Here is a 12,156-nt window from a genome sequence, read left to right as displayed (position 1 = left end):
AGTTATGGGCTGTCAGATATTATAAAGCAGATTGGTAGATGTCATTATTAATCATCATTAACTAAACTTTTCAATTACAATTACATTTTGGGAATTTAGCTGATTCTTTAATTCTGAGTGACATACAATGAGTGCCACAGTAGAAAAAGCTTCATTATTTCAATCGTCAAAATTACAATCAACTCTGCCATTTCTTTTCACCATGCCCTCCCTCCCCTTTCTGTGACATTCCTCTCCTCTCCTCTCCTCTCCTCTCCTCTCCTCTCCTCTCCTCTCTCTGTCTCTCCTCTCCTCTCCTCTCTCCTCTCCTCTCCTCTCCTCTCCTCTCCTCTCCTCTCTCTGTCTCTCCTCCAGTGGGTGTGGTGCGGCCCACCCTGACCCTCCTCCCCCCCTCCAGAGTGGAGCTGCAGCAGGACGGTGCCACACTGGTGTGTCTGGCCAACGGGGGCTTCCCCTCAGCCTGGAGGCTGGGCTGGAAGGTGGGGGGCAGCAGCAGCTCCTCAGGGGTGTCAGACAGCCTGGAGGTCCTGGGGAGGGACGGCCACTACAGCTGGAGCAGCACCCTGACCCTCCCTGCAGACCAGTGGAGGAAGGCGGGCTCAGTGAGCTGTGAGGCCAGTCTGAATGGCCAGACGCCTGTCACTCAAACCCTGGACCCTGACCGCTGCTCAGAGTAGAGCTTCAGCAACGCTTCCTGTCTAGAAATGTTCTTCTGTGCTGAAGATGACTTGACTCAGCTTTTTCATGTGCATGTAACTTTCTATAGCAGAGCTTCCTTACATTTTGCTTCAATTGGTAATTTTTCAAACTGAACTGTATTTGAAGTGTTTCATTCCAAAATAAAGTTATATCAAAATTGTGGCAGAAATGTTTTACCGTAATAAAAATAAAACTATATATTATAACAAGTCCATGTTTGTGTTTTTGCTTATAATATATTTATTTTGAGAAATGCCCATTTGATCTTCCCAATATCAGACCTGCTCTTACCAACTCACTTTATGGCAGAATGCAAGTCAGGTTTCTCTGTTTAATAGCACAAAGGATGGTTACATCAGGTCTTGTGTGCTGGTAAAAACTTTTATCTAGTGACATTTGCATAGTCATTTTTCAGGGTGCAAGAAAGGCTTGGTTGTGTGAGGACATATTTACAAAGGTGTCGCTCCTGTAAATATGAACCTTTAGGGTACATAGAGGTTCGTTCCTATGTTCCAAGATGGCAATTGATAAGTCGTATAGGTGTAGAGGTTCATTCCTATATTGGAGTACAATAAAAGAATATTTCTACTTTTTATTATTATCCTTACTTACCTATTTTATCTTTCTTTATTTCTTTAACTGTAAATGTTTTTTGCTGGACATGATGGATTTCATGTGTTGGGAATATAATAATTTGTTTTAAAAAACTGTATCAAGAAGGATGGTTACTGAATGAAAAAGTAATCAGATTACATTCATTGTATATTTGATAAAAACAGGAACTACATTTCTCAGAATCTTGGTGGAAGGGAAAAGATGGTTTTGATTTCAATCGATCGATGATGAGTTTTTACGGCCACATTAGTAGCATCACTAAGTCAGCCTTCTATCATTTGAGGAGTATTTCCATAGAGGTTTTCTATCAAAATCTGATGCTGAAAAACTTGTGCATGCCTTTGTCATTAGCAGACTGGACCATTTTAATGCCCTTTTTTTCTGGCCTTCCTAAGAAAACCATTGGAAGGCTGCAGCTCATCCAGAATGCAGCTGCTCGTGTTTTAACCAGGACTAAAAACTCTGATCACATTACTCCAGTGATCAAATTTCTCCATTGGCTCCCTGTGAATTTCAGAATTGATTTTAAGATTTTACTCCTGGATTACAAACCTCTTAATGGCCTGACACCACAGTGCATATCAGACATGCTAATAAGAGCCTGTCGTAAGCATTTAGTGTTTATGCACCCAAGAAAGGGAATAGCCTGCCTGTTGATTGAAGATGTGCTCCAACATTATGCTCATTTAAGAGTAAACTTAAGACTTTGATTTTTGTATAGCATACACATAAATGGTTAATTATTATTGTTCTTATTTTTGCTGTCATTGTTATTATTATATTATTATTACTATTTTATATATTTCATATATTCTAGTGTTTACTCTGTGACCTTTTACTAAATCATCTGTATGTAGGTGTAACAGCTGTTATTATTTTTATCATTGATTTATTCATTTCTATGTTTTATTATTATCCATACTTACCTATTTTATCTTTCTTTGTAACGTTTTTGAATATGTCATTTTAAGACTTGATCATTGTAAAGTGTTGCCTAATGTTATAATTGCTGTTGTTTGTGTTGTGGCGACGGTTTAGAGCAGTGGTTCTCAACGTGGCGTCCGGGGACCACCAGGGGTCCTTGAGGGGGTTCCAGGGGGTCCCCAGCAAATTGATGAATTGTTAAACTTCACCATTATTTCATTTACAATAAGTTAACACAATTAGAGAATGTAGAAGAATAATTATTTTAAAGATAGTTTCAGTTGTTATCTCTCTACCTAGAGATAGTCATGGAATTCTGGACAAAATCATATCTAACAATAAAAATACTCTCAGATTTGGGTCCGAGAGACAAAATCTCATCAAAAGGGGGTCTGTGGCCCTAATGTGGATTAACTTAGGGGTCCTTGATATGAAAAAGGTTGAGAATCACTGGTTTAGAGAAAGTAAGTACTGAAAGGCTCGGTCGTCTGAGGACATTTACAGAGGTGTCGTTCGGGTACATAGAGGTTTGTTCCTGTTCCAAGAGGGAAACTGATCTCTGTACAGCATCACCACACATTGTAACGCTCCTCTGACCTCAACTCAAGGATGAATTCACAATGTTGGTGGCCATAGGGCTAGAATGATTTGTTTGTGTTTGTGGTCATTGTGTAGAGCAAGTAAAGTAAAGAAAGACTCGGTTGTCTGTTGACATATTTACAAAGCTGTCGCTCCTGTAAATATGAACCTTTAGGGTACATAGAGGTTCGTTCCTATGTTCCAAGACGGTGATTGATTGATAAGTCTTATAGACATAGAGAGTCATTCCTATGCTGGAATGTGGTAAATCATAGGTATAGATGTTCAGTGGAGTATGATGAAAGAATATTTCTATATTTTATTATCATCTTTATTACCTATTTTTTCTTTCTTTCTTTCTTTTTTAATGTTATTTTCATAGACATGATGGATTTCATGTGTTGGGAATATAATAATATGTTTTTAAAAAACTGTACGATGGTTACTGAATGATAAAGTAATCAGATTACATTCATTTGATAAAAACAGGAACTACATTTCTCAGAATCTTGGAGGAAGGGAAAAGATGATTTTGATTTTAACACTACATACAAAATAATAATTTAGTACAAGCTGATATAAGTTAGCAATGGCTATAGGTGATGATGATACCACTGTTCAAATAACAGGCTGTGAATGAGAATGAACTCTTTAAAATAAATAAACGTTATCAGATTATGTTAGTGTTGAACTTTGTCATTTAGCATAATTCTCACTTTCACGCTGTAGCGACTATAGTAGAAGTTAAATTCATTATTGGATTATGTTTCCAATTTTCCCAACAATGTGTTCCATTTATATAATCTATACTGTGCTAAATGTGCTAAGCCGTTCTGAATTATGAAATGTTCCTATATATTTAGAGAATATAATGGTTGTGCTTGGTGAGGTTACTGGTCAGACTCAGCTCTGTGTTCAGTGGTCTGTGTCAGAGTCTCTTCCCCTTCAGCAGCTGCAGTTGGTTCCTGCTGTAACAGCTCAGTGTCTATGCAGTCTGACTGAGGGAGGTTTTTGTACGACTGCAAATCACTGTGTGAACAGATTGACACTGTTAATGAAGTGGAAACTCTGACAGTAATAAACTGCTGCATCTTCAGCCTGAACTCCACTGATGGTCAAAGTGAAGTCAGTCTCAGTTCCACTGCCACTAAACCGAGCTGGTGTTCCTGATTCAAGTGTATCCACCTGTGTTATTAGGAGCTTAGGAGCCTCTCCAGATTTCTGTTGATACCAGGACATATACTCAGCTACATACATAATACTGTAAACTGCTGGGTTGGTTTTACAGGTCAGAGTGACAGTGGATCCTGGAGTAAATGTCACTACTGGAGGCTGAGTCACAGTCACCTGACTGCTGGATCCTGCAGACAAAAACACAACATTCATTTATCAGCAGAAATAAATGACAGAAAAGGCAGCACACTGTGTTTGATATTTTGCTGAGTAAATGAACCTGTAAAACAGCAGCAGGCCAGCGTCCAGATGAGGATGGTGATGAGAGTCATGGTGGTTGTGGTTTCTGCTGTGTTGAGTGACAGATCTGAGTCCTGCAGTGTTGAACTCACAGGACTATAAACCTTCTCAGTTCACTGGAGGATCAGCTGACAATGCAAAGCCTCCTCTCTATGGAAATGATCTCTCTGCTCTCAACACACTGAAGGCAATGTGGGACACAAAATCAGGAGCAAATACTGCTTGGATTTACAGGATCTCTCCTCTTATTGGAATACAAAAATACATTTGTCAGAAATCCTTGGAAATTATGATTTACCACACTTGGATTAAAGTGGTTTGCACTGTGGTTTGTATGATAAACCTATTTAATCTCTGCCTTGATTGACTTTAGGTTTACATAGATACATTATAATTTTCAAAGCTGATTATTATGGTCTTGTAGTAGATGATTATTATGAAAGATATAGTTAATTTACATGTTAAAATGCATTTAAAATATGGTGAAAAAATTGAATTGTTATGAGGAGAGCATAACTTGTTTCTCTGTCATTTGAAATTTGTAAAAAATGTAAGCAAAATGAAGTAAATCATCTTGTTTCTTCAAACAATTTCAAACAACATCAAAGACTTTTCTGGATCTCACCAATGTAGCAGAACTATTATGGAAAAGCAGAGTTTTCTATTGGAAAGATGCTTGTTTCAAGTGCAGGAGGTTTTTGTACGGCCTCTTAATGAGTTTGTATCACTGTGGAGGACTTTTGGTGGAGGCACCAAACTCATCGTTGACTGTAAGTAACAATGATTTCTACTTTATATGACACACAGTATATTGCTTTAAATCAAATTCTGGGGAAGAAATTGAATGATCAAATTTTCACTGTTTGCACTTTATTTCCTATTTATTGGTTATAAGGCTGAACAATCAGTTTGAACAGAAATCTTGCTGAGATCAATATCTCTTCAATCCTCTAGATTGTTCAAGTTAGACATTCGCTATAAAAACATAAATTTTCTGATCAATTGTATTTTTCATAGAGTTTTTATTAAATTTATTTATCTATTCAATTTGCCAACCAACTAAAATCCTTAACTGTTAAATTATGATTTATTTCATAAAATCATTATGAAGTTCATTTTACATTTTTTAAAATCCAGATGATGGCTACATTTAATATTTTCTGTGAATGCCTTTAAAATACATATATCATATCATACTTAAATCCAAAATAGCTTGTAACATTTGTTCACGGTTCGTTAGTTTTACATCTGGTGAAAAGGAAGTGAAAGAGACAGAGAAAAAACGGTTTTAACTGTTAATCTATAAACCTTTTGTTTGTTACATTTTTGGCACAAGACAATCATTGCAGGGATGAGAGTTATGGGCTGTCAGATATTATAAAGCAGATTGGTAGATGTCATTATTAATCATCATTAACTAAACTTTTCAATTACATTTTGGGAATTTAACTGATTCTCTAATTCTGAGTCACGTACAATGAATGCTACAGTACAACAAGCTTTATTATTTTAATTGTCAAAATTACAATCAACTCTGCCATTTCTTTCCTCCATTACCACCCTCTCCTCTCCTCTCCTCTCCTCTCCTCTCCTCTCCTCTCCTCTCCTCTCTCTGTCTCTCCTCCAGTGGGTGTGGTGCGGCCCACCCTGACCCTCCTCCCCCCCTCCAGAGTGGAGCTGCAGCAGGACAGTGCCACACTGGTGTGTCTGGCCAACGGGGGCTTCCCCTCAGCCTGGAGGCTGGGCTGGAAGGTGGGGGGCAGCAGCAGCTCCTCAGGGGTGTCAGACAGCCTGGAGGTCCTGGGGAGGGACGGCCACTACAGCTGGAGCAGCACCCTGACCCTCCCTGCAGACCAGTGGAGGAAGGCGGGCTCAGTGAGCTGTGAGGCCAGTCTGAATGGCCAGACACCTGTCACTCAAACCCTGGACCCTGACCGCTGCTCAGAGTAGAGCTTCAGCAACGCTTCCTGTCTAGAAATGTTCTTCTGTGTTGAAGATGACTTGACTCAGCTTTTTCATGTGCATGTAACTTTCTATAGCAGAGCTTCCTTACATTTTGCTTCAATTGGTAATTTTTCAAAATGAACTGTATTTGTTTGTGTTTCATTCAAAAATAAAGTTTTAGCAAAATTGTGGCAGAAATGTTTCACCGTAATAAAAATAAAAGTATATATTATAACAAATCCATGTTTGTGTTTTTACTTATAATATATTTATTATGAGAAATGCCCACTAGATCTTCCCAATATCATACCTGCTCTTAGCAACTCACTTTATTGCAAAATCCAAGTCAGGTTTCTACTCTGTTTAATAGCACAAGGGATGGTTACATCAGGTCCTGTGTGTTGGTAAAACTTTTACGATCATGTGACATTTGCATAGAGAATAGTAAAGTGTGGGAACAATCATCTAGATTTTTTAAATGTTGACTGACGAATGTGAATGTTTTTTTGTTTATAGAACCATAGAAGAAAGTTTCATTGCTTCAGGTTAATCTTGTATAAGATTTGTTGTGCTGCTAAAATCTGTTGACCATCTGTTGCTATATTCTAGGAGGGGTAAAACCTCACCAACCTCCTCATTAAAAGTTGAGTTTCTCTGGGGATGTGAGTTTAAAACTGCCTGTTGAAAAGTGTCTTCCAGTATGTTTCAGTATTATCTCGAGTCACTGTGGTTCTGCTTGATGACACTTGTGTTCCAGGGCCAGAGTGCTGTGTTCAGTGGACCAGTTATCCAGATCACAGTCTCTTCCCTAAGCCTCAGCACCTGCAGCAGGCCGTTTTCAATGCAGTCAAACTGAAGGAGGTTTTTCCTACGGCTCAAATTCACCGTGTGAACCCTGGGCTACCATGATAACCAAGACAGTAATAATCTCCAACATCGTCAGCCTGAACACCACTGATGGTTAGAGTGTAGTGAGAACCAGATCTACTGCCACTGAATCTAGATGGAGTTCCTGAGTAGTGAGATGATGCTGAGTATATAAGAAGTTTAGGAACCTGTCCACTTTTTCTCTGCTGTTATCACAGTTATGCTGACGACACACAACTCTTTATTTCATTGGCCCCTGATGATACGAGTCCTGTAGTCTCCCTGCTTTACTGTTTGGATGATATAAATCTCTGGATGGCACTTTTTTTTTACAATGAACAAGGAGAAAACAGAAATTCTTGTTGTGGGACAACGTGTCTGTACTCTGTTTATGAGTCTGAATCCCTGAAGACCAGTGATCAGGTCAGAAATCTGGGACTAATTATCGATGATGAGTTTTTACAGCCACATTAGTAGCAGTAGTGCATGCCTTTGTCATTAGCAGACTGGACCATTTTAATGCCCTTTTTTTCTGGCCTTCCTAAGAAAACCATTGGAAGGCTGCAGCTCATCCAGAATGCAGCTGCTCGTGTTTTAACCAGGACTAAAAAATCTGATCACATTACTCCAGTTCTCAAATTTCTCCATTGGCTCCCTGTGAATTTCAGAATTGATTTTAAGATTTTACTCCTGGATTACAAAGCCCTTAATGGCCTGACACCACAGTATATATCAAACATGCTAATAAGAGCCTGTCGTAAGCATTTAGTGTTTATGCACCCAAGAAAGGGAATAGCCTGCCTGTTGATTGCAGATGTGCTCCAACATTATGCTCATTTAAGAGTAAACTTAAGACTTTTATTTTTGTATAGCATACACATAAATTGTTAATTATTATTGTTCATATTTTTGCTGTCGTTGTTATTATTATATTATTATTATTATTTTATATATTTCATATATTCCTGTGTTTACTGTGTGACCTTTTACTAAATCATCTGTATGTAGGTGGAACAGCTGTTATTATTTTTATCATTGATTTATTCATTTCTATGTTTTATTATTATCCTTACTTACCTATTTTGTCTTTCTTTCTAACATTTTTGAATATGTCATTTTAAGACTTGATCATTGTAAAGTGTTTCCTAATGTTATAATTGCTGTTGTTTGTGTTGTGGCGACAGATTAGAGCAGAGGTTCTCAACGTGGGGTCCGGGGACCACCAGGGGTCCTTGAGGGGGTTCCAGGGGGTCCCCAGCAAATTGATCAATTGTTAAACTTTACCATTATTTAATTTACAATAAGTTAACACAATTAGAGAATGTAGAAGAATAATTATTTTAATCATAGTTTTCATGTGTTGGGAATATAATAATTTGTTTTAATAAAAACTGTAAGATGGTTACTGAATGATAAAATAATCAGATTACATTCATTTGATAAAAACAGGAACTACATTTCTCAGAATCTTGGAGGAAGGGAAAAGATGATTTTGATTTTAACACTACATACAAAATAATAATTTAGTACAAGCTGATATAAGTTAACAATGGCTATAGGTGATGATGATACCACTGTTCAAATAACAGGCTGTGAATGAGAATGAACTCTTTAAAATAAATAAACGTTATCAGATTATATTAGTGTTTAACTTCGTCATTTAGCATAATTCTGACTTTCACGCTGTAGCGACTATAGTAGAAGTTAAATTCATTATTGGATTATGTTTCCAACTTTCCCAAAAATGTGTTTATATAATCTATACTGTGCTAAATGTGCTAAACCATTCTGAATTATGAAATGTTCCTATACATTTAGAGAATATAATGGTTGTGCTTGGTGAGGTTACTGGTCAGACTCAGCTCTGTGTTCAGTGGTCTGTGTCAGAGTCTCTTCCCCTTCAGCAGCTGCAGTCGGTTCCTGCTGTAACAGCTCAGTGTCTATGCAGTCTGACTGAGGGAGGTTTTTGTACGACTGCAAATCACTGTGTGAACAGATTGACACTGTTAATGAAGTGGAAACTCTGACAGTAATAAACTGCTGCATCTTCAGCCTGAGCTCCACTGATGGTCAAAGTGAAGTCAGTCCTGGTTCCACTGCCACTAAACTGAGCTGGTGTTCCTGATACAAGTTGATTCACAAGTTTTATTAGGAGCTTAGGAGTCTCTCCAGATTTATGTTGATACCAGTGCATACCCTCTCCATTAGACCAGCTGTAAACAGCTTGGTTGGTTTTACAGGTCATAGTGACAGTGGATCCTGGAGTAAATGTCACTACTGGAGGCTGAGTCACAGTCACCTGACTGCTGGATCCTGCAGACAAAAACACAACATTCATTTATCAGCAGAAATAAATGACAGAAAAGGCAGCACACTGTGTTTGATATTTTTCTGAGTAAATGAACCTGTAAAACAGCAGCAGGCCAGCGTCCAGATGAGGATGGTGATGAGAGTCATGGTGGTTGTGGTTTCTGCTGTGTTGAGTGACAGATCTGAGTCCTGCAGTGTTGAACTCACAGGACTATAAACCTTCTCAGTTCACTGGAGGATCAGCTGACAATGCAAAGCCTCCTCTCTATGGAAATGATCTCTCTGCTCTCAACACACTGAAGGCAATGTGGGACACAAAATCAGGAGCAAATACAGCTTGGATTTACAGGATCTCTACTCTTATTGGAATACAAAAATACATTTGTCAGAAATATTTGGAAATTATGATTTACCACACTTGGATTAAAGTGGTTTGCACTGTGGTTTGTATGATAAGTCTATTTAATGTCTGCCTTGATTGACTTAAAAGGTTTACATAGATACATTTTATCTCTTAAAACTAATTATTATGGTCTTGTAATAGAAGATTATTATGAAAGATATAGATAATTTAAACGTTAAAATTCATGTAAAATATGATGAAGAAATTGAATTGTTAAGAGGAGAGCATTACCTGTTTCTCTGTCATTTGAAATTTGTAAAAAATTAAAGCAAAATGAAATAAATTACCTTGTTTCATCAAACAATTTCAAACAACATCAAAGACTTTTCTGGATCTCACCAATTTAGCAGAACCTTTATGGAAAAGCAGAGTTTTCTATTGGAAAGATGCTTGTTTCAAGTGCAGGAGGTTTTTGTACGGCCTCTTAATGAGTTTGTATCAATGGTGGACTTTTGGTGGAGGCACCAAACTCATCGTTGACTGTAAGTACCAGAGATTTCTATTTTATATGACACATAGTATATCACTTTAAATCAAATTTTGGGGAAGAAATTGAATGATCAAATTTTCACTGTTTGCACTTTATTTCCTATTTATTGGTTATAAGGCTGAACAATCAGTTTGAACAGAAATCTTGCTGAGATCAATGTCTATTCAATTCTCTAGATTATTCAAGTTAGACATTCGCTATAAAAACATCAATTTTCTGATCATGGAGTTTTTATTAAATTTATTTATCTATTAAATTTGGCAACCAACTAAAATCCTTAACTGTTAAATTGTGATTCATTTCATAAAATCAGTGTGGTGTGGGTGTGGTGCGGCCCACCCTGACCCTCCTCCCCCCCTCCAGAGTGGAGCTGCAGCAGGACGGTGCCACACTGGTGTGTCTGGCCAACGGGGGCTTCCCCTCAGCCTGGAGGCTGGGCTGGAAGGTGGGGGGCAGCAGCAGCTCCTCAGGGGTGTCAGACAGCCTGGAGGTCCTGGGGAGGGACGGCCACTACAGCTGGAGCAGCACCCTGACCCTCCCTGCAGACCAGTGGAGGAAGGCGGGCTCAGTGAGCTGTGAGGCCAGTCTGAATGGCCAGACGCCTGTCACTCAAACCCTGGACCCTGACCGCTGCTCAGAGTAGAGCTTCAGCAACGCTTCCTGTCTAGAAATGTTCTTCTGTGTTGAAGATGACTTGACTCAGCTTTTTCATGTGCATGTAACTTTCTATAGCAGAGCTTCCTTACATTTTGCTTCAATTGGTAATTTTTCAAACTGAACTGTATTTGAAGTGTTTCATTCCAAAATAAAGTTTTATCAAAATTGTGGCAGAAATGTTTTACCGTAATAAATATAAAACTATATGGTATAACAAGTCCATGTTTGTGTTTTTGCTTATAAGATATTTATTTTGAGAAATGCCCATTTGATCTTCCCAATATCATACCTGCTCTTAGCAACTCACTTTATGGCAGAATACAAGTCAGGTTTCTCTGTTTAATAGCACAAAGGATGGTTACATCAGGTCCTGTGTGTTGGTAAAAACTTTTATCTAGTGACATTTGCATAGTCATTTTTCAGGGTGCAAGAAAGGCTCCGTTGTGTGAGGACATATTTACAAAGGTGTCGCTCCTGTAAATATGAACCTTTAGGGTACATAGAGGTTCGTTCCTATATGTTCCAAGATGGCAATTGATAAGTCGTATAAGTATAGAGGTTCATTCCTATATTGGAGTACAATAAAAGAATATTTCTACTTTTTATTATTATCCTTACTTACCTATTTTATCTTTCTTTATTTCTTTAACTGTAAATGTTTTTTTGCTGGACATGATGGATTTCATGTGTTGGGAATATAATAATTTGTTTTAAAAAACTGTATCAAGAAGGATGGTTACTGAATGAAAAAGTAATCAGATTACATTCATTGTATATTTGATAAAAACAGGAACTACATTTCTCAGAATCTTGGTGGATGGGAAAAGATGATTTTGATTTCAATACTACACAGAAAATAATAATTTACTACAAGCTGATATAAGTTAACAATGGCTATAGGTGATGATGATGATGATGATACCGCTGTTTAAATAACAGGCTGTGAATGAGAATGAAAACTCTTTAAAGTAAATTAACGTTATCAGATTATGTTAGTGTTAAACTTTGTCATTTAGCATAATTCTCACTTTCACAGCTGTAGCGACTATAGTAGAAGTTAAATTCATTATTGGATTATGTTTCCAACTTTCCCAACAATGTGTTCCATTTATATAATCTATACTGTGCTAAATGAGCTCAACAGTTCTGAATTATGAAATGTTCCTATATATTTAGAGAATATAATGGTTGTGCT

General features: G+C 37.7%; 3 pseudogenes; all 3 read left to right on the top strand.

The window, feature by feature from the left end:
* The first annotated feature begins 344 nt into the window (after positions 1–344).
* On the top strand, positions 345–790 carry LOC144542647 (immunoglobulin lambda constant 6 pseudogene; annotated as a pseudogene).
* A 4,143-nt stretch (positions 791–4,933) lies between these two features.
* Positions 4,934–6,290, top strand: LOC144542580 (immunoglobulin lambda constant 6 pseudogene; annotated as a pseudogene).
* Positions 6,291–10,241: 3,951 nt separating this feature from the next.
* On the top strand, positions 10,242–10,997 carry LOC144542579 (immunoglobulin lambda constant 6 pseudogene; annotated as a pseudogene).
* Positions 10,998–12,156: the final 1,159 nt, after the last annotated feature.

This window comes from Centroberyx gerrardi, chromosome 17 (genome assembly GCF_048128805.1).
Source record: "Centroberyx gerrardi isolate f3 chromosome 17, fCenGer3.hap1.cur.20231027, whole genome shotgun sequence".
NCBI lineage: Eukaryota > Metazoa > Chordata > Actinopteri > Beryciformes > Berycidae > Centroberyx > Centroberyx gerrardi.
The sequence above is the reverse complement of the archived record's forward strand: the minus strand, read 5'-3'. Positions and strand labels throughout refer to the sequence as shown.